This window comes from Martes martes (genome assembly GCF_963455335.1).
Source record: "Martes martes genome assembly, chromosome: 5".
Classification (NCBI taxonomy): domain Eukaryota; kingdom Metazoa; phylum Chordata; class Mammalia; order Carnivora; family Mustelidae; genus Martes; species Martes martes.
The window spans coordinates 153,838,160-153,861,740 of NC_137892.1; positions in this window are offsets into that span (position 1 = coordinate 153,838,160).

Below are 23,581 nucleotides of genomic sequence, written 5' to 3' on the forward strand. Positions count from 1 at the left end.
GGCTATAAGGGTGGTCTTAAGAGGTCAAGACCTCAGGGCAGGACCTTGAGATCTTTATATCTATGCCACTCTGACCACTTCTGTTCAAACAACTGGAGGTTTTAGCCAGTATGATTAAGCAAAACCAAACCAAACCAAACCCAAAAAGCTGGGAATAAATCTGATGAAGATTTTTAAGACATCTACACTGAAAATTACAAACATTGAGAGAAATCTTTAGAACTATGCCATGCTCATGGATTGGAAGACTCAATATTTTAAAGATGTCAATTATTCCAAAATAAATCTATATCCCAGCAGAGAGTATTGTGAAAATTTATAATTTATGTGGGAATTCAAAGGCCCAAGAAGAGCTAAGACAAGTTAGAAAAACAAACATGATGCCTTACATGAGCAAATATCAACATACATGATAAAGTTATAACAACTGAGAGAGTGTGATATCAGTGAAGAAAGTGTCATTGATCATTACAAGAGTGACACTTCAGTCTAGCAAAGAAAGAATGGACTTCTTAATAAATTGCACTGGAACAACTGGAAATCTGTATGTAAGGAAAAAAATCATTTTAAATCCCTACCTCACATCATACATAACAATTAACTCCACATGGATTATAGCCATAAAAGTAGGTAGTAGAAAATGGAGTGGGAAGAAACTATCTTCATGATCTTGGGGTAGGCAAAGAAAAAAAATTAGAAGACACACAGCAATAACCATAAATAAAATGATGGATAGATCTGACAAAATTTAAAAGAATTTCAGTTCATCAAAATGCACCATTAACAAAGTGAAAAGGCAAACAACAGACTGGGGATTTGCAATGCAAATACCCAATGAAAGACTATTATCCAAAATATATAAAAACTCTTACAAGTCAATGAAAAAAATAAAAAGACCATCCAATAGAAAAATAGGCAATAGACTTGAACAAACAGGCACTTCACAAAATGAACATCCAAATATACATGAAACACATGTAAAGGTGCTCATCGTTAGTAATCAGGAAAATGCAAATTAAAACCACAATGAAATGCCATTATGTACTCACTAGAATATGAACCAATGAGAATATTAAGCAACTGGATCCCTCTATAGACTGTTAGTGATATAAATTAGTACAATCAATTGAAAATCGTTTGGCATATCCACTAAAGCTGAATATATGCTTCACCTATGACCAATGACTCTACTCCTAAGTACATCCCCGAAGGAAATGAATACATATGTATACCAAAAGAAGTATCCAAGAATGCTCACAGAAGCACTCCATACAGTAACCAGAAACTGGAAACAGCTCTAACTCCATCAACAAAAAATGGATAGTGGTTTATTCCTGTAATGGAATGCTATGTGGCAATGAAAATGAACAAACCTGCTACATGTAAGAACATGAATGAATCTCATAGAATGAAGGAAACCAGGCACTAAAGAGTAACCTACTGAATAATTTCATTTATATTGAGTTCAAAACCTTGCAAAACCAGCAATCCATGATTGAAGTCAGGATATTGACTACTTTTCCCAGGAGGAGGGAATTTAGTAGAAAGGGTCCTGAGTAGCATTTCTTTTTTTTTTTTTTTTAAGATTTTATTTATTTATTTGACAGACAGAGATCACAATAGGCAGAGAGAGAGGGGGAAGCAGGCTCCCTGCTGAGCAGAGAGCCCGATGTGGAACTCGATCTCTGGACCCTGAGATCATGACCTGAGCTGAAGGCAGAGACATTAACCCACTGAGCCACCCAGGCGTCCCTGGATAGCATTTATAATTTCTGTTCATATCTTGTGGAAATTAACACATACATTTCTCTATTTTTGTTATACTTTATTTTTTTTTTTTTTATTGAACTCATGACCATGAGATCAAGACCCAAGTTGAGATCAAGAGTTGGACACTTAACAACTGAACCACCCAGGTATCCGATTTTTGTTACATTTTAATAAAAAGCTTACTTTTTAATGTACCAAAATGTACATTTACTATTGCATAAAAGCAACAGTAAATGGGGGGTGATAGAAGAACAGTTATTTCTTCAAAAATATATAAGGGTGCACCTGGGTGGCTCAGTTGGTCAAGTGTCCAACTCTTGATATCAGCTCAGGTCGTGATATCAGGGTCATGAGATCTAGCCCTGTATCGGGCTCTGGGCTGGACATGGAGCCTGGTTAGAATTCTCTCTCTCCCTTGACCTCTGCCCCTCCCTACCCCTCCCTAAGTATGTGTATGTGCGTGTGCGTGTGCGTGCGTGTGTGTAGGACTCTGTATGTGGTTGAGTTTGCCTGAGATTTAAATTGGAAGCCCTAGAAGACCAGAGGTTGAGACAAAAGCTCAAACGACTTCCAAACACATTAGACAATTTCTTTGCACATTGAAAATGACCTTTGGGTTCTTTGTGTCTCATTCCGTTCTTTCCACTCAGTTCTCTAAATGCCCTAAAGAAATCTACATAGTACAATAAAAATCTTGTGCTGTTTGTTCCTTGCCCATTGACATCATGTCAAGGCTTGAGCAAAAAAGAGTTAAAACCTTAAACCCAAACCCCCTCCTCACTCTGTCAGTGCCACCAAAGCACCACAGTAGCCCAGAAATGGAAACAAGCATCTTGACCGTTTCTCTGAGGAACCCCACAAAGACTCGTTGTGGTATTGAAAAGGGTAAGGCTTCCAGGGCAGAATCCCTCAACAGGAAGGATTTCGGCCTCGCCCTGGCTGTTCCAACATAACTCATGTAGATTGCGCTGCAGAAATGAGCCCTTCCTCTGGATGAATAATGTTCAGAGGAGCGAGTAAAGAAGGAAATTGTTAGCGGTAAAGCAGGGGAAACACTACTGAATTTAAATTCTGGCTCTGTTTCTAACCAGTTATTTAGTGCTAGCCTGCTCACAGGACCGATCAGCAGATAATGTCTTGGCCAAATAAATAGATGACTGGGTGGTCATTAATCCCCTTCACAGTGAGAACATTCTTTGATACTCTGGCAAATCCTTTAAAGAAATTCAAGTGGGAAAAAAGAAAAAAGACCCTATCTTGGATACCTTGGGCTATACCACAGGCTCTAAAGCAGAACTGTGTCCTGGTGCCCTCCGGTGGATGGCACATGGCAATGCCGTGTCACACATCCTGGAATATTAACTGGGTGAGTTGTCCAGGTGGCCATTCTTCATTCATTCCCCGCCAGGGAACTTGTGTTTTGGGAACCTTGGGCTGTACTCTGTCTGCTAGAGCCTCAACCAGGCAACTGTGCTGTTTAAGCCCATGGCTTTTTTCTCACATATCTATGAATATAATAGTGCACAGGAACAAACAGAATTCTTAAATGGAGTCAAACACCAGCACAATTCCTTTAATGCAACCGGTCGGATGGCCACAAACAAGAAGGAAATGTTTGCTTCTATTTTCCTCGATGTTTGGACAGAATGTGGTTTTTAACCAGAAGCATTTGAAATTGTTCTGGGCAAAATTTAAAGCCTGCATCCAATGAACATGTTCTAGAAATTTAAATCTCCCTATTTACTTCTCACTCTATGGACTCTTTAGACAACTTTCAACTTTAATTGTTCTGAGCATGGTGTGGCCAATGTTATCAGTTCCCAGTCACTTGAGATCAAGTATGGAATGCCTATTCTCCCATGGTCAGGTTCACAAACCAGCACTTTCTACAATCTACCACATCCTTGAACTTCTTGAAATAGCCCTAGGGCAGAATGCATAGCTATCGAGAATTTACTATGTGCCAAATACTGTTCTAAGCACAGGAAATAAATGATGCCCCCAAATGGACACAACTATTATGGAAATAGCACTCTAGGACAGTCTTTAAAAGTGTGCAATAACCAAAAGTTCTCTATGAAATTTAACTATGTGAAAGTCTTTCAAAAGCTTTCAGCTTAAAAAAAGGTTTCATTAATTCTGTATACAAAGAGACAGAGCTTAATCATTTCAAGGCTCTAAATTACTATTACTATTTAAGGTTGGTTCTCCATGTGAATGGTGATGGCTATATAATAATTTGAAGGACGCCAATGAAAAAGCTCAACACACAACAGGAAAGCAATCCTCTCAGTTTGGCTGTTAAACAACTAATGATCACTGAGATTTAGAAATTTTAATGTTTTCCTGGAGAAGACAAGAGGAGATGTAAGTGAAACCCCAAGTCTGCATCTTCTCGGTCAGTGGACAAATGGGGCTGCCAGTAAGGAACCTGTGACATTTAGGAAGTCTAAGGCATTTAAAAAAACTAAGTTCAGAAGATAGTTTGATTGATAGAGGAGAAGACTCTTTCTCTTGGATCTTTGACTTGGGGTTGAGTTTGTAGGAAAAAATTGACTTAATTCCCAGAAATTTTTGTTTACAGATTCTAGAGGGGTCCAGAGAGAGGGGCCAGCTTGCTCACAGACTCATGATTAGTCAACGACACTGGCTGAAAAAAGCAATGTAAGGCTGAATGGAGAGGCCCAGAGAGGAAAACAGGGACCGAGTGTGAGACAGTCGGGGACTGAACTGTCAATGCGGAGTGATGACTCATTCTCTTGTGTGGGCAATAAACCCTCTCAAGGGAATTCCAAATATGTTCTATTATTCGAACAAATACAATGCCCACTTTGAGGATGGATGCATTTATTGTTACGATTGTTTAAAACCAATCCAATGACTCAAGTCATATATTTCTCTAACCATAAACAACAAAAGGAAAAAAAAACACTCCAATGACAGTTGCTCTTTTATAAAGATAAAATGCTGTACTTTGAGTTAGACTGAAAGCCTTGCTCTGGAGATGTAGGACCATTTTCAAAGCTGTATACCTTAAAGTCAGCCATCCTTTAAGTAGAATGGGGGTTTTGACCTTTGGAAGAAACAATGCAAGGTCCAACAATAAACAATTCTGTGTAAATAACAGAGAGGCTTCAAATAACATGGGGTGAAAGCTAACAGTGGTGGCAACTTGATGATCCGAGATGCCCGAGAAACATTCCTCAAGAAAGCTCTTTCTTGCCCCCATGACACTGACATATCCATTTCTTCATCTGAAGCATTGCTATAGCAAAATAAGGATTGGTGAAGATGAGAATTTTGAACAATGCCTTAAATGACAGAACTCTAAATGCAACTTTGTATGATTGGTTATAGGGTTTAATTAATGCATGTGTTTTTAAAGCTATAATGTTTCTCTGCAGGCAAATCAGGAATGTTGGTTACATAGGTTGCCTTGTCATTTCTGTGAAAAATTGAGGATCAACACAATTCCCTCTTGTACCAGGATTTCAAAGTACCAATCACTTCAAATAAGAATCCCTTTCCTGCAATGAAGAAGCGGTATCTGTGTACATTGGCGAACAGTCATTTGAGCCCTAAATGAAAAAAAAAAAAAGCATCTAAAGTTAGACTTCATTATTTTTAGTCAATTTTTAGGAGTCTATTAAATAATATGATCTTGTCATTCTCCGTAACCTACCCTTCTGTGTGACGATTTGATAAATATCACATCAGTGAGTAAGGTAAAGACACTGAACTATATTTAAAGTGACAGATAAAAGAAGCTGTCAGGTTTGGGTTGTGAAGTCAGGTAATCTTTTAGCTTCTGCTTCTATGAATACCTAGAGATCATGTAGTTCTCCTGAGACCATGAAATTGGGAAGAAAGTTTCATGAATATGGGGATTTTCATTTGTACTATCAAATAGAATTCAGGTTTTTGTTTGTCTTAAGTGCAGTGTCCGTGTATTTTTGTTTGGCGCCTAATGGAATGAAAACATAGGATAAAAATATACCAAATCACCCTTTTCCTCAAGTCCCGCTTGTTAAATAGGAAAAGGGTAATGAATTCGGAAGGCTATTTTTGAAGGAAGCTGACGTCAGTTTCTAACCTGCTTGAGCCGGCATATATGCTGAGAGGTGAAAAGATAAGCAAGAAACAATGCCTACGATTAAATGTTCATTTGGTTTGGTTTGGTTTAGTTTGGTTTGTTTGGGTTGGGTTGGGTTGGGTTGGGTTGGGTTGGGTTGGGTTGGGTTGAGTTGGGATGGGTTGGGTTGGGTCGGGTTGGGTGTGGTGTGGTGTGGTGTGGTGTGGTTTGATAGGTTTGTTTCTTATAGAAAAATGAAGAAAACTCACTCACTCCCTGGGCTTGCATCCCCTGGGTCTGTAAGCATAGGGCTAGGTTTGTCAGCTAGATGAGGTCTTGACCTGTCCACAGAGGTGCTGGAAAACTCGGACTGAACACTCAGGCACCTGTTTCAGGATATTACACCAGGAATTTAACTTCCTCATGCCTTCCTGCCGAGGTGTGTTCTGTGAGGAATTAATTTTCCCTGGGCACTAAAAATAAAGTTCAAGAGATGACTGCAGCCAATGAAAGAGATATCTACCACTTTTATCTTTTAATTCCAAAGCGTGGTAGGAGAACAGACTCTATCGGAGATCTCTGCCTTCTCGAAGTATATTAAAAACCAAAAAATAAGGCAAGAAACATGCCCTGAAATTGAACTTTCAGAACACATGGTCGCAAAAGCATATAATGCAGGTGCTGTTCCCAACAGACCGGGAAGTTAATGACATCACTGACACAAGTTAGGAGCATTTAAAAATCCTCTGTTTTGACAAAGTTGGTCAACCTGGAGTTTATTCTTTTTCTTTCTCGATAACATAATGTTTCTGAGGAATTATCCCAGGGTATATAAAAGTGTTCTTGTTAACCATTTTGAGATTAAATGGTAAAAGGTTTTATAAAAGAAGAAAGACGGTTCAACAGGCCTTGCTGCGAAAAACTGAGCACTCTTTCCCTATGAACGTCTTGGAGTCATTACCCTTAATTCCACTTAGATAATAATTAGTCATGATTCATGGCTAAATGATCAGTATTTTTCTAGATGGTCTTTGTGCTTTGTCAGGAGCATAATGAGTTGTCCTTGCCACATCAAATGTTCATTCAAATGTAAGAAAAGGGACATAAGTCAGTAAAGGAGAAAGCAGAGGTGAAGCTGCACATGATATTTTAAATGTATTCCAGTCATCCAGGGAAGCAAGTCACAGAACAATTTAGGTAGGTTGTCCAGACCAGGAATTTTCCGGATTATCTCAATTGATATTGGAAGCTTTGGGTTCTCAACTATTTCCTTCAGGGGATTGAATAATAGACATGGTTCTACATACTGGCATGGCTTTAATTATAGACACTATAAACAGCTGCCATTGTGAATTTGCAGATGAAGACCCAAAATAAATGAGAATTTAATGTCTTATTCCAGCAAGCTTTCATCAGGAAGAGCACTTTCCATTACACCAAAACATACAGAATGTCTGGCTAATTCTTTTTCCATCAGATGAGAATTGTTGCCTTTTTCAAGGAACACCGAGGAATGTTCTCTAACTAGTTACTTGTCCTTTTGACACTGAGCAACAGTATACTAGTCTGGATTAACTACAGGCTAGTCCAAGAATAAAAGCTAAAATGAGTCAACAAATTGCCCAGGAAAGAGATGCCAGGTTTCAGAGGTGCCATTTCTCTCTCACCAAGACCCTGAGGCTTGTTTGGTTTTTTTTTTCTACAAAACTCATTATAAGGTATAACCAGTCTCCTGGAATATTTCAGCTGTGGCTTTTGCCTGCTAATCTAGAAAAAGTAGAAATCTTCTTCCATCTCAATGTCTTCATTTGGAATTATAGACTCAGTCTAATTGAAAAACAGTTGAATACATGGTTTAAAGTATATTACTACAGTACTTTGTCTATCCATAGATGAAAATCAGGCTACGTTTCCTGGGTTCACTTCACTTTCCTACTCTTATTCCTAAAAGCGATAAGTTTGATAGTGATATGGAACCAGTGAGCCCATTTCTCTCTCCAACCTCTGGCCCACTAAACAACAGTATAAGAATACATTGATCTCACATTGTCCTTCTTTTTTTTTTTCAGGACAGTGTACCCACTGGTGTATAGTGTTAGTTGTGATAGTGGTAATGGTAATAGCAGTAGTCATAGCAGTAGTATTGAACATTAATTGGAAAGATTAATTAGAACTATCAATTAATGTCTGCTTCCTGCAGGCCAGGCTAAGTTCCTCCAGTACATTATCTAATTGAATCCTCACCATCCTATGAGGTCAGTATTATTATTATGCTTATTTCTCCAGAGAGGAAATTGAGAAATGGGAAGCTAATTACCTTATTTGAGCTCACACAGCTGGTAAGTGATGGAACACTAAAATTGGAATCCAAGTAGACTAACTCCAGAGCATCCCACTTGGACAGTTTTGATGTACTACTTTGAGCAAATTAATAAATAAAGAGAAAGAGGAACCTACAAAATGCCATTCCTGAGCTCTCCCTTATTATTAGCAATGTTCTTTGAGTTTCCAGGATGCCAACAATAACAAAATACTGCTAATACCAACACCTGGAAATGTATTTGAATTCCACATACACTTTGAGAAGTGAAGAAATAATTTCCCAAAAGGCCTACCTTAAAATTTGTGTGAAAAAGTATTGTAATGAACATATTTGCATTAGGATGGGTTCTCCATTTGGAAAACAGAAAGACTACACTCCATTCACCTACCTCTCCAGAAAAGCTACATAGATATTTTGCAATAAATCATTGAGTGTGTCTACAGAACAGGGACCATACTATTAGTTTCTTCCCACTGGTCCTGATCTGCCTGGATGACATGTGCAAAATGGCAGATGCTCTGCCATTTCTATTAGAGTCTACTTGGAAGAGTTTGCCTGGAAATTACATAGTGTCAAATGGCTGCATCCTTTCAAACTGTCTTATCATAATTGTCTTGGTGGTTGACTCCCTAGAGTCCATCCCACTCCAAGTGGTTAGCCATGGTAATCCCATTCCTTTTGCTGTAATTGGCTCAGAGATGGCATCCAACCCAAGGCAAAAGGCAAAAGGCATCCATCCAAAGGTGAATAAAAGGAAAAAAAAGTTTTCTTTTCCTCCTTCCAGGGATGATGCCCTGTAGGCTTTACTACCTGGAATTACAGCCAAGAGGTCAATACATGGTGAAGGTAAAAGTAAACAAAATGGCCAGAAAGCAAAGCTATAGCTTTGACACAGGGGGAACATCCCTACCTATGAAACTCTCAAGTGAGATGAGAAAGTACCTTATATTTCCTCATATTTAAATCAATTTAAGTTGGAGAGAGTGTTACTTAAAATCTAAGATGTCTTAACAGTTTCATTTAACATTTAAAATCTCAGGAATTCTTACCTTATCACAAGATGCATTCAGAATTGTGCCTGTCTATGCAGAAATTAGTACCGGCAAACAACTCATAAACCAGACAAAAGCACTTTCATAAAAACCATTTGGAGAAGCGTTTATGAGGAATACCTGAGATGAATGAGGGAGGAAAAAAAGATCTTTTCTCTCCCTGTCTTTTGCACACCTAAGTACAGAGGAGAGAATCAAAGAAAGCTAGAAGAATTTCTCCTAAAGGTCATGATACCGGCGTGATGAAGACAGAAACTCCGTAATAGCTCTTTCGACAGTGCTTACAGCATGGAAAGCATTTTCAAAGTACTTGCATATGCATCACATCTGATATTCACCACCACCCTGGGACTAAGGTAGGACCTGCATTAACTTCCTTGAACAAATGCAGGAACCGTGATTCAGAGAGATCACGTGACTGTTCTTATCAAAGACACATCTAGGACTACGACACAGGTCCCCTGACTTGTATCTCAAAGTTTCTTCCGTTGTCCACAATATCTGTGGATCGGGGGTCAATACAGCAGAGTGGAAAGAATATGAGCTATAAATTCCCACCCAGCTCCTAACTGTTACTAACATTTTGCAGTTTGCCTGGTCCATAATAGATGCTCACAGGTGACTCACATCACTTTTATTGTTCCAGTAGCCATCCTTACCCTCAATATATTCATTGTAAGGATACACAAACTCACAATCAAATATTGGAGAGCTATTATTAAATGTAAGGTCCTGTCGAAGTAAGACAAGTACCTTTTACCATGTTTAGTTAAACTGAAATGTTTCTGATTTTAAACCATCTTACCTTTAGCCCTTGGGGCCATAAATGACACTCACATGATTAAGTATATTTATATAATAGCATTTATTAGTGTGGCAATTGCCTTGCCGTGAAATTTACTTATCACAAAATGCCAGGGAGTAAAACTATTCCTAATGAGGAAAGTTATCTTGCTCAGTTGTAACTAATCCCCAGAAACAAGTCCAGGGATTATAGCTAAATTCCAGGCTTTTCTACATAGTGCAGGCCTTGGTAAAGCTGAGGTGGTCCCAGGCTGCCTTGTGTTGGTATAAAGACCAAGGGGGCCACAAGAATGGCCCCAAAGATCTTGGCTGAAGACAGTATTCCTTCACTCTGGTCTTTGGATGGACCTAAACCCTTCAGGAAGCTCAGTCTTAGCCACATTCAGTATCAAATTGATTTGAGTTGGCTGCAATCTAACCTCGCCTGACCAGAACAAGCTCATCTAGAAAAGGACACAGGAAAACGGGAAAGAGCAACCACCATAACAGTGGACTCTCGTCTCATTTTCCTCTCCTTTGAAAATCTGACATAAAACCTGGAAAATAAAAATTTCTCATTACTAATTTTTTTCCATGACAAATCAGTGATGACAATGAGAATAAAAACTCAATGGTTTACTTAGAACAACCCTCCATCTCAGTATGCCCAAGGCAGTACTGGTTTATGCTTCTTCTCTTAGCATAATTAATAGCACATTCCTTTCTCTAAAGGGTCCTGGTTGGACAATAAATTATGTGCCCCCTCCCCAGATTTAGTTGCTTAGGAAATTACTAATTGTTCATTGGTCTAAATATTTACTGGTAGAGCTATACTCAAATCATCCTGTGTTTTAGCTTAGAAAGAACCACAATTTTCTAAGGAAAACACTAAACTTACTAAATCAGTAGGCTTAATTTTGGATGTGATTCTTAGTCAATGAGGTCTTATCAGAAAGTAGTCCCAGTCAAGTAAGACACACAGCGTTGTGATTATTATGGTCTTTCTCGTCACAGAACTATTCCAATATTTCTGTGTTCTTAAACATAAGCTAGGTAACAATTTTACCAAAACACCCAACCTCAGAAAAGTGGGGCATTATTAAACCACTGGCTTTAGTTTGTGGATTGAAATAAATGAAAACCGTGCTGCAAAATCCATTACTTTCAGTAGAGTGTTGAATAGCAGTGACAAAAATAGGCATCCTTTTCTTGTTCCCATTTTCACCACTGTTATTCAATATTATACTAGAATTTTAGCCAGAGTAATTTGGCAAGAAAAATAATAATAAAATACATCCAAATTGGAAAGGAAGAGTTAAGACTATATTTATTTGCAGATGGCATGATTCTATATACAGAAAATTCTGAAGAATCTACCAAAAACTACAAGACTTAATAAACAAATTGAGCAAAGTTGCAGCATGCAAAACCAAGACAAAATCATTCGTGTCTTTTTTTTTTTTAAAGATTGTATTTATTTATTTGACGGAGAGAGAGAGATCACAAGTAGGCAGAGAGTCAAGCAGAGAAAGAGGGGGGAAGCAGGGTCCCTGCTGAACAGAGAGCCCAATGTAGAGAGCCCAACGTGGGGCTTGATCCCAGGGCCCTGAGATCATGACCTGAGCAGAAGGCAGAGGCTTAACCCACTGACCCAAGCGCCCCCATTCACGTCTTTATACATTCAACCATGAACAATCCAAAAAGGAAATCAAGAAAACAATTCTATCAGAATAGTATCAAAAAGAATAAAAACCTAGGAATAAAGTTAACTACAGAGGTGAAGGATTTATGCACTGAAAACTATAAAACATTACTAAAATGAAATTAAAGAAAACCTAAATAAATGAAAAAAAAACAGGAAGACTTAATATTGTTAAGATGAGAATATACCCTAATGCAATCTACAGATCAATACAACCCCTACTAAATCTCCAATGACCTTTGGAAAGAGGGAAAAGCTATTCCCAAATCTACATGGAATTGCAAGTGATTCTGAATAACCAAAACAATACTGAGAAAGGAAAAAAAAAAAAAAAAAAAAGAACTGGGAGACTCACAGTTCCTGATTTCCAAACTAACTACAAAGCAAAAGTAAATAAAACAGTGTATCACTGGCATAAAGATAGACATACAGATCAATGGAATAGAATTAATAGTCCAGAAATAAACCCAAACATTTAAAACTAATTGCTTTTTTACAAGGGTGACAAGATCATTCAATGGGGGAAGAACTGTCTCTTTAACAAATGGCTCTGGGAAAAAACGCATAAACACACAAAAAGAAAATGTTGGACCCCTACCTCATTCCAAGTCAAAAATAAACTCAAAGTGGATCAATGAACCCTCCTACACTGTTGGTAGGAGTGCAAGCTGGTGCAATCATTCTGGAAAACAGCATGGAGGTTCCTCAAAAAGCTGAAAATAGAGCTACCCTATGACCCAGCAATTGCACTACTGGGTATTTACCCTAAAGATACAAACGTAGTGATCCGAAGGGGCACATGCACCCGAATGTTTATAGCAGCAATGTCCACAATAGCCAAACTATGGAAAGAACCTAGATGTCCATCAACAGATGAATGGATAAAGAAGATGCGGGGTGTGTGTGTGTGTGTGTGTGTGTGTATATATATATATATATATATACACACACACACATTATATATATATACACATTATGTGTATATATATATATATATATATATATATATATATAATGGAATACTATGCAGCCATCAAAAGAAATGAAATCTTATATATATACACATTATGAAATCTTGTATATATATACATTATATATATTATATATATATACACACATATATATGTGTGTGTGTGTATATATACATTATATATATATATAATGGAATACTATGCAGCCATCAAAAGAAATGAAATCTTGCCATTTGCGACGATGTGGATGGAACTAGAGGGTATTATGCTTAGTGAAATAAGTCAATCAGAGAAAGACAACTATCATATGATCTCCCTGATATGAGGAAGTGGAGATGCAATGTGGGTGGTTTGGGGGGTAGGAAAAGAATAAATGAAACAAGATGGGATTGGGAGGGAGACACACCATAAGTGACTCTTAATCTCACAAAACAAACTGAGGGTTGCTGGGGGGAAGGGGGTTGGAAGAGGGGGGTGGGGTTATGGACATTGGGGAGGGTATGTGCTATAGTGAGTGCTGTGAAGTCTGTAAACCTGGCAATTCACAGACCTGTACCCCTGGGGATAAAAATACATTATATGTTTATAAAAAAAAATTTTTTTTTAAAAGTGGATCAATGACCTAAACATAAGAGCTAAAAATAAAAGACTACTGGAAGAAAACACAGGCATAAATCTTCCTGACCTCTAATTTTCACAATAGATTCTTATATTTGGCACCCAAAAAATGAGTAAAAGAAAAAATAGATAAAATGGACTTCATAAACTGTAGAACATTTTGTGCATTGAAGGAAATTATCAACAAAGTAAAAAAGGCCACCTGAATGGTAGAAAATATTTACAAATCATGTATCTGGTAAAGGTTTAGAATCCAGAATACATACCGCTGTTACAACAAAAGGAAAAAATCAATTAAAAACTGGGTCAAGAATTCAAGAAGACCTCTCTCCAAATGAGATGTACAAACAGCCAACAGGCACATGAATCTATTTTCAACATCATTGGTGATTTAAAAAATACAAATCAGAGATGACCCCTGATATTGTAAGCACAGAAAGCAGGTGAAACCACAGCACAATAATGAAAGGTCCTATAAAGAAAAACTAATGGAGCGACTAACTACCAAAAGAAATTCAACGGGAAATCTTTAACTTCAACCATGAGAAGATTAAAAAGAGGTTCCTCCTCCACCAAGAAAGAGCTGCAGTTCTTTTTCAGTGTTCTTGGAGATGTGGGGTGTGATTTGAAGGAAGGAAAGAAGGAAGGTAGGTAGGTAAGGAGGGAGGGAAGAAGGGAGGGAAGAAAGAGACAAAGAGAAAGAAAGGGAGAGGAAATACAAATCAAAGCGACAATGAGACAGTGGTTCATGCCTGCCAGGATGGCTATCATGAAACAAAGGAAGAACAACCACTGCTGGCAAAGATCTGGAGAAATAGAAACATTCATACATGACTGCCACACGGCAGCCACTGTGAAAAACAGTTTGGTGGTTCTTCAATAAGTTAAATACAAAATTACCATATGATCCAGAAATTCCACTCCTAGGTACATATCCAAAAGAACTGAAAACAGACACTCAAAAAAAACTCCTTCATGGATGTTCATAGCAGCACTATTCACTATAGCCAACACGTGAAACAATCCAGATGTCCTTTAACTGGACGAATGGATAAACAAATTGTGGTATATCCATTCAACAGACTATGCTTTGGCCATAGAAAGGAAGAAAGTGCTGATACATGCTATGATTCAGATGAATCTTACAAACACTTGCTATGGAAAGAAGCCAGATACAAAAGTTCATGTATTGTGTGATTCCATTTATATGAAATATCTCAGATAGGTCAGTCTATTGAGACAGAAAGCAGATCCTAATTGCCCAGGGGCTGAAGGGAAGCAGAGGGGGTATGACTACCTAGTGAGCAGAGGTTTCCATTTGAGGTGATGAAAATGTTCGGGAACTTGACAGTGACAATGGTTGCATGACACTGTGAATGCATTAAATGCCACTGAATTATGCATTTTTAAAATGTTCATTATATGGTTTATAACCTGCCCTTCAATGTTTAAGTCAATACTTTGTTGGTAAATAATAATATATTTCTTAAATTACAGTCTAACATTCCTAGTACTCATACTTTCTCACATTAAATATCAATCATGCTGAATCTTTAAAAAATTATGTTCAGGGATAATGTGATAAACACATCTCTTTTAAAGCTATTTGACAACAAATTATCAAAAGAATTGACCAAAAACAGACAACAAATCATGGCAACTTCCTGCTGTTGTTTTAAGAAGAAAGTTGTGTTTACCACACATACTGGCATGAATGCAAACCTGGAAGATTCTTTATCAGAGCTCAGGATATCAGGTGTGTTTTTAAGGACTAGGTTGTCTCAACAAAACAAAGAAGCAAGACCATCAACCAAACTGAACTCTCAGTACCACCAAGAGAATGGTCTTCCCTCTTCCTGGAGAGTTGAAATAAAAGCAAGAACTAAGGGAAAAGGCATAGAGGGAGAGGAGAAAAGAAAACAGGAAGAGAGCGAATGGAAAGAGTAAGAATAAGATGTGTGTATTGGGAACTGGGTGCCCCGACAGCTTCTCAAACACAAATTTCTTATCTTGAGCAAATGCCCTTCGGTCAAGTTCAGCTCAGGAGGCTGGAGCAAAAATACCCAGACCATTTCGCTGGAAAAGGGCCCTTTGTAGTTTGGTAGGAAATGATTTGGCCAAAAAGCAATTTAGGTGAGTTGGCCACTGGATTAAAGGGCAATCATTTGGGAGCACATCTCCAGTTAAAGGTTTTTCACACATTGGTATCTTGGGGTACCATGGGGCAATTTTCTGGATTTTGATTGTGATAAATACACATAACATAAAAATTTACGATTCCCAAGTAGGAGGTTCAGTGTCCTTTGGCACATTCACAAGGTCATGCAACACTGCCACTGTCAAGTTTTGTCATCAACACTGCCACTGTCAAGTTTTGTCATCACCACAAAAAGAAACCCCCAGCTCACGAAGTAATCATACTCCCTCTGCCTCCCCTCAGCCCCTGGGCAAACACTGATCTGCTTTCTGTCTCTACAGATTGACCTACCTGGGATATTTTGTATAAACGGAATCACACATTATATGAAATTTTGTGTCAGGCTTCTTTCTCATAACATGTTTTCAAGGTGTATCTATGTTGTATGTATCATGTATGTATGTATGTACCAGCACTTCTTTTCCTTCTACGGCTGAATAATAGTCCATTGTGTGAATACATCACAATTTGTGATCCCTTTGTGAACATTGTGAACATTGGGTTTTTGTGAACATTGGGGTTGTTTCCACCTTTTGGCTATTGCGCATATAGGGCTGCTATGAACATTCGCGTACCAGTTTCTGTTTGCACATCTGTTTCCAATCTGGGGGAGTGTATGCCTAGGAGTAGATTCGCTGGGTCATATGGTAATTCTATGTTTAACTTACTGAGGGGCCACCACACTATTTTCCACAGTGGCTGAACCGTCTTGTGTTCTTACTGGCAATGTATGAGTCATATTTTTTATGTCTTTAAGTCTAAGGGTCTTATTTTCTAGTCAGTTAGAAAGGATTTTCAGCCCGTATCATTTTTAAGTTCTGTCTTCTACAAATTTTCCACTATTTAAAATAGCAAAAAGAAAAAAATCCGTTTAATTGTCCAAGTATATAAGACTATTAAATTGAATATGGTATAGAAGGGCATAGAAAAGTCATTTTCAATCTCGTATTATTGTATTTAGTAATTTTTAAATCTTCACAGAGATAAATGATAGCTTCTCTGACCACTTCCCAAGATCATTTGTCCAAAAAACGCTCCTAAATCCCAACAGGAGTTAAGGTAAAATACTAGCCTGAGTCGCTGTAAGAAATGATCCCACACTTAATTGAGATTCGTCAACTTTTTAACGGAACAAAAAGAAATTAGGAAATAAAAAATTTTAATTTTGTAATATGCTGCTAGAAGGACGAATGATGTTGTTAAATCCAATCCTGATACAAGGGTCAGCATGGAGAGTAACAAAAGGATCCATGTGCACTGGCCACTACCACACAGCAGACACCGCACTGAACATACTACACTTGACCTTCAGGACAACACTTTGAACAATCTGCTACTGATATTTCATTCTATAAAGGAGGAAACCAAAGCTTAGTGAGGCCAAAGCACTTGCTCCAAGAGGAAGTAAGTAGCCAGAGATTTTAATTCATTTCATTATACTAAATCCCAGGATGCCAACAACTCTGCAAAACTCCACATGCCCAGGGGCACCTGAGTGGCTCAGTGGGTTAAGCCTCTGCCTTTGGCTCAGGTCATGATCTCAGGGTCCTGGGATCAAGCCCCACATCAGGCTCTCTGCTCAGCAGGGAGCATGCTTCCCCCTCTCTCTGCCTGCCTCTCTGCCTACTTGTGATCTCTCTCTCTCTCTGTGTCAAATAAATGAATAAAATCTTTTAAAAAAAATTTTTTAAAACACTCCACATGCCCATAGTTTGTTTTTCCTGCAGTGTTAGAATATGAAAAACCTGATTTCTTACAAGTATACTGTAGCAAAAAGAGAGAGAGATGACCGGGTGTTATAGTATCTGGGAGATCATGAGTTAGGGTACCTCAAAATGTATAGTTTATCTTGAATAATTTTTATAGAAATCAAAGACTGTGATTATTAATATTATCTTCAAAGTATTCCTGTTTTAGTTCATTTATACTAGACATACTTGGAGTACCACAGCATCCCATTTTTCTGTTTAAACTTCCTCTATCTGCTATACATCTTGGGAAGTGAGTTTGCATAACATGATGGTTTAGTACCCTAAATGTATGGAAAAGCATGACTAATATATATTGAATTTGAGATGTAGGATATATAACCTAAATCAGTGATCATCAAAGAGAACACTCATGCCAGTTTGACAGGGAACCAACAAAAGTCGGCTCTGTGTTTTGATGGATGGAATGTCATGTGTGTTGAACAAGTCTTCTTACATCTAATTTTTAAATATAATGTAGATGGAAAAAAAAAGAAGCATGGTTAGTACTTCCTTTAACCGTATAACCCATGGCATCTTCTGGAATCCAATAGGCAATTGGAAATTAATTCGAATCAAGATTCCTCCAGAATCCTGACAGTCTTCCCCGCATGAGAAGTCATCAGTGAACGGCTTTGCTGAAAGGGAGCTCAGAAGCTGCCCCCAGCTAAGGTCTCCTTACAACTTTCAGTGAAAACACGGAGCTTAATTCTCACAATAATGGCTCTATTTTCCCAAAGCTCCTTATCTCAGTCCACTACTGGTACCTGGTGGCCTACACATGTAGAATTTTCTTTGGAAAGCTCCAGGAGAAGAAGGTAAAAATATAGCTTAGTTTCTGATTTTTCTAAGTACAGAAAAAATATGGGGAAGTCACTTAGGCCCATTCAGAATATATACTGTTTATAAAGAAATTTAATTCCACCTAAATTCTGGTGGAGTTGTCAGAAATATGGTATTACCTAGAATTAAAAGTCCATTTTCCTTCATTCAGGTAATGAAGATATTGCAGGACAAGAGAGGCTAAAAGGGCCTGAACAGCTAATACAGCTGGAAGTCTTAATGGCCCAAAAGTACCAATAATCATATTTTGTCTCTATGGAGCAGGTCTTAGCCAAGAGGCACAAAGCTGAGTGTAGTCAGAGATACTGGTATCCCCTCAGTGTTCTAAAGATGCACAGACTAGCATTTCAGGGGCCAAAAGCTGAAGGTGGGTACTGGTGTCAAGGCAGATTTGGAGGGAGGACTTCCACAGAAGAAATGGTGACATAGACAAAGGGCTTGACCTTTACCCTTATAGCAGGGCCCTAGGCCAACATCTTGTGCCCCGGAAAAAAATCTTGTCATCTCAAGTTCATCTCTTGTTCAACAAGAGTCCCATACCTGCAGCACCCTGACTTACAGCCATCCTCCCTAACAAGAGAGCTATCTGACAGTTTGCACTTGGGTTGTTCAAGGTTGCACTTGTCCCAAGGGTAGGTGACTTGAATAGGACTCCAGTAATTCCAAGGGGGGGGAGGGGTCTCCAGTAGGGGGAATTGTAGCTAAGTAGCGGCGTGATCCCAGGGGATCAAAAGGATACAGATCTGGAGGATAAGACGTGTGTCCCTCCCTATGCCAGATGTGACTGCATGACAGTCAATCTCCTTGGATCAATTCCGTCATCAGTAAAAGAAAGAAGTAAGGTATGGCTGCCATGTTCTCTTCTAATTCCTAGCACCTGAAGACCCACAGGACTGTGGCTCCTGCCCAATGCTGATGAACTGGGCAGGAGTGGGGCAGCGCTGCCTGTGGGACACAGAAAGCAGAGACAGGGGATATGACGAGGTTACAAGCACAGAGTGAGTCAGGCCGGAGGCTGAGAGTGGCTGGCCAGCCGGAAGTCAGCCCACACTGGTTAAAGACGTGTGGGTGGTGGAGAGCACTCTCTCACACAAACCTCTCGCCACAGCTGCCTTTATCCCACCTTCTCTGCCTTCCTCGGAAAGGAGACGGAATAGTAGAAAAACATTCCAAAGGCAAAGGCAATAATTAAGCCCTGTTATTACAAAGGGGATCTGACCACTCTCCCCAGGCCATTAGTTTTCCCTGAACCTTAATTTCCCTTTAGTTAAGTCTCTTGACAGTGTGAAGGGTACCCTGACTTCCATCCAGAGTCAAATGACTAATCCAGTAAAGAGTGCCTTGGGCAGATTCTCAGGTAATTCTGTGTCTACTCTCTGCAAAGAGGAAGTAAACGTTTTTGCTTAAAAAATGAATCTTATCCAACATACGCTACAAATTGTCCATGTGTACTGAAAAACTGTATTCAACATTAGCAAACCTCTTTGCCCTCTACACCTGGTTTTAAACTTAAGCTTAAGAAAAAAGTTTTATCATGTGTTTGTTTTTAAATAGTCAAAAGTTTATGATGGTGGATGAGTGTGTTTCACAATTTTTGTTTGTAATAGAAGCCACAGTCAGACATTTATATCACGTATAACTGGCTAACAACCTCTCTTTCCTGTGGTTAAAATGATAGGAAGTGATTTATAAGCTGTCATCAGAGTTAACTCAGCTAAGCAATATTTTATCTCACTTAGTTGGCATGATTTAAAGCTCTTGGCACACTAATATAAAAAATATAGTCTTCATCGACTGTCAAACAATAAGATTCACACCCAAAAAAGTAAAAAAAAAAAAAATTAAGTGAATATTTAGATGTATATAACCTTTCAAAAATATGGAGTTATCTCAGATATTGCTGGTAAATAACTCAAGTCTTTGGGGTGTAAGGTAATTGCTAGAGACCAGAGAGTCTGACAATAAGCAGGAAATGTTATTTTACTAACCTCTGAAAATTGGAAGCAAGGGGCCACTCAGGCAAATGAAGCTGGCCCACTCCGTGTTTCCTAGCTTGCGTTGAGGAGTCTGTCCCCAGGTTCACGAGGGAGCAGCCGGCAAGACAGCCTCCTCCCAGAGCTCCTAGCATAAAACTGGAACCCAAGCCACACACTCTCAGCAACACCTCAACTTACAAGACGCCCCTCCTTTCTCTGGATTCTCTCCCAGAAAGATGTGATCAAGACGATGTGGAGAAAAGGGAACCCTTGCATACTGTTAGTGGGAATATAATCTGGTGCATTCGTTATGGTAAACAGTATGGAGGCTCCAGAAAATTAAAAATAGAGCTGCCATATGATTCAGCAATCCCACTTCTGAACATATATTTGAAAAGCACGAGATCGCTGTCCCAAAGACTTGTCTGCACTCCCATGTACACCGCAGCATTCTTCAAAATAGTCAAGACATGAAAACAGCCCAAGTGTCCATCAGCAGTTAAATGGATTGAAAAATGTGCTATATATGTACATGTACATATATAAAGACGTACAATCTTTAAAAAAAAAAAAAAGGCAGGAAATGCTGCCATTTACAACAACATGGCTGAACCTTATTTCACGTGCTAAGTGAAATAAACCAGGCACAGAAAGACAGACAGTGCATTATCCGACTTACATGTGAAATCCGAAATAGTTAGTGAGTAAAATGGAGGTTTCCAGGACGAAAAAGTTTTGGAGACAGGCTATAGAACGATGTGACCAGTTAGAAATCCTGCAGTGTACACTTGAAATATGCTGAGAGGGTAACTCTTAAGTGTTCTCAACAAGAAATAAAAAAAAAAAAGAAGAAGAAAAAGAAATAATGTGAGGGGATGGATACGTTAATTACCTTGATTGTGGTGATCATTTCACAATATATACATATATCAAATAACCAACTATATACCTTAAATATATATAATTTTTTAAGATTTTTTATTTATTTATTTGAGAGAGAGAGATCACAAGTAGGCAGAGAGGCAGGCAGAGACAGAGGAGGAAGCAGGCTCCCTGTTGGGCAGAGAGCCCAATGCGGGACTCGATCCCAGGACCCTGAGATCATGACCTGAGCTGAAACAGAGGCTTAACCCACTGAGCCACCCAGGTGCCCCAATATATACAATTTTTAACTGTCAATTATTCCTCAATAAAGCTAAGGGGTGGGGAGAGACTCCGTCTTATTCCTTCCCTTTTCTGGGCCTTGCCCTCCCTTTCCTCCCCATAACCTCAGGAACCGAAGGGTTGGGGTTCAGTCCTTGATGTGCTAATTTTGGCATCTTCTCTCAGCAAAATGGGGCTTTCAGGCCTATTGGTTAGTAGCAAGAGCCTATTTTGAATGCCAGAATCTGAGCATTAATTTTTTAATTTCCCTTGACATTAGCTTTGTAATTGTCCGCAAATGCCCCACTCCTTACCACCGTGCCACACCCATGAGACAGACGGATACCTCGATATATCAGGGATGAGACAACATACTCAGAAGTGAAGGAGAGAAACCGCATTAACATTTTTCCTGATATTACTTACATTTCACAAAGAAATAACCTTTCCATAACCATCAACAGAATCAACTTTTTCTGAACTTATTCTTGGTTGCCTTACAATATATCCGGTGGTGTTGGTTACATTAGAAAGTGACATAAGCAGAAAAGTAACTTCTGCCTTCCAAAAGAGAAAACAGAAAGCACCCAGTAAGCAGATTTCTCCTGAAACACGGACCAATCCATGAGCACAGTTTAAATCTAAAAGGTGTAATCAAACCAGAGAGGGTCATTGAACAAAATTTCTGGATGAGGAGTTGAATTTGAAGAATAATGGCGGAGGTAGAACTTAGAAATCTTGGATCCCAATGTGGACTGGCTGAAAGGTGCCCGGAAGGGGGGACCTAAATAACAGTACCAGGAACTAGGACACAACTTCTTTTAGCCAGAAAGTCTCAAGTGGAAACAGCCAGGCGAATGGCCTTACTGCCACCCCGAGACATGAAACGTAGCGGGACAGGATCACAGGGAAAGGATGACAGCGAGATGAAAGCCTGGGTCCTGACACCAAACCGGAGAGCGTGGGGAAGTCTGCAGTTGGCGTGGCATTCCAGGACTGGGCAGTGAAGCGATAAGTCTGCACTTGGGTGACACTGGGAACGGGAACACAGTCCAGGCTAAGCAGAGCGGCTCAGACCAGAGAAGGTACAGAAGACTGGCAAGAGCAAGAACTTGAGTCTGCAGAGCATGGCACCGAGTGGATCCTCGCAGGGGGACTGACCATGGTCCGCCCTCTGCCCTTTTCGAGGCAGCCTTCCTGGTATCCGCAGACAAAGGATGGTAGGCAGGTGTTACTAACTAGCGGTCACAGCAAATCGCTGGGGAAGGAAGCTGCAGAGTTCCAGAAAAGAACTGGGGACCTCATGGGTGGAGCAGAGGAATAGTGAGAATCCGCCTTTAAAATGACTTGGAGGGTGCCTGGGTGGCGCGGTCCTATGGGCGACGGAATCTTGGTTTCCCCTCAGGTCATGATCTCAGGGTCATAAGTTCGAGTCCCAGATCAGGCTCTGCACTCAGCGGGTAGTCTGCTTGACTCTCTCTCCCTGTCCCTCCGCCCCTCCCCACGACGCCATCTCTCTCTCTCTCTGTCTGTCTAAAGTAGATAAGCAAATCTTTCTAATTAATTGATTAATTAGCTAATCAAGGAATGAATGAATTAATTTAAAGGACTTGGGGCCCTGACATCAGATATGCCCTTTCTCCTCCAGAGTCTCCATCTCCTGCAACCCTACGCATCAGGGGCAAGGGAATCATGAATGTATTTTAAGGGTGCCTGTGAGCTCTAAAGGTTTTCCTTCCTGGGGTCAGAATCAAAGTTATAGTGTATGGTGTTCCCGCAATACACGGAGCCAGTCATGGCTAAGACAAAGTGGGGGAGCGGTGGGGCGGATACAATGCTAGGGTGACAAGAAAAGAGAAAAGGTACAGTGACTTCGTAGGTGCAAAAATTCCAAATTAAATGCCATTTCAATAGGTCTCTATTAAGTATGGAAAGAAAAGCATTGTAGAACCAAACAGATGGTACTCAGAAATTCAAAAACAATGAATATCGTGGCCATTCTAAAAAAACCAGTTCCTAGCAATAGCTGGTGTCTATCCAACATTCTCAGCTGGAAACTATAAACTCACTGTATTTGGGGACATCCAAAGCCTCAGGGCAGGATATGATGAGTCCAATAAGTGCTGATGATCCTCCGTACAAATATTTCCAGAATACATCACCTCCAGGCCATTCTCGCCACCTGTGTTTGCTTGCAAGCCTTCATCAGCTCTCACCTGCATGACTAAAACAGGCTCCCAGCCTTGCGGTGCCAAGCTCCCTCCTCCGCCCCCATCTCCAGATGGATGCCACATGTGACTTTTGTGAATGCTCCAGGAGCCACTCTGACCCAGGGTAGTGGAAAGTGGATATGCCAGGATTTGCTCTTCTTGTCCCAAAGGTC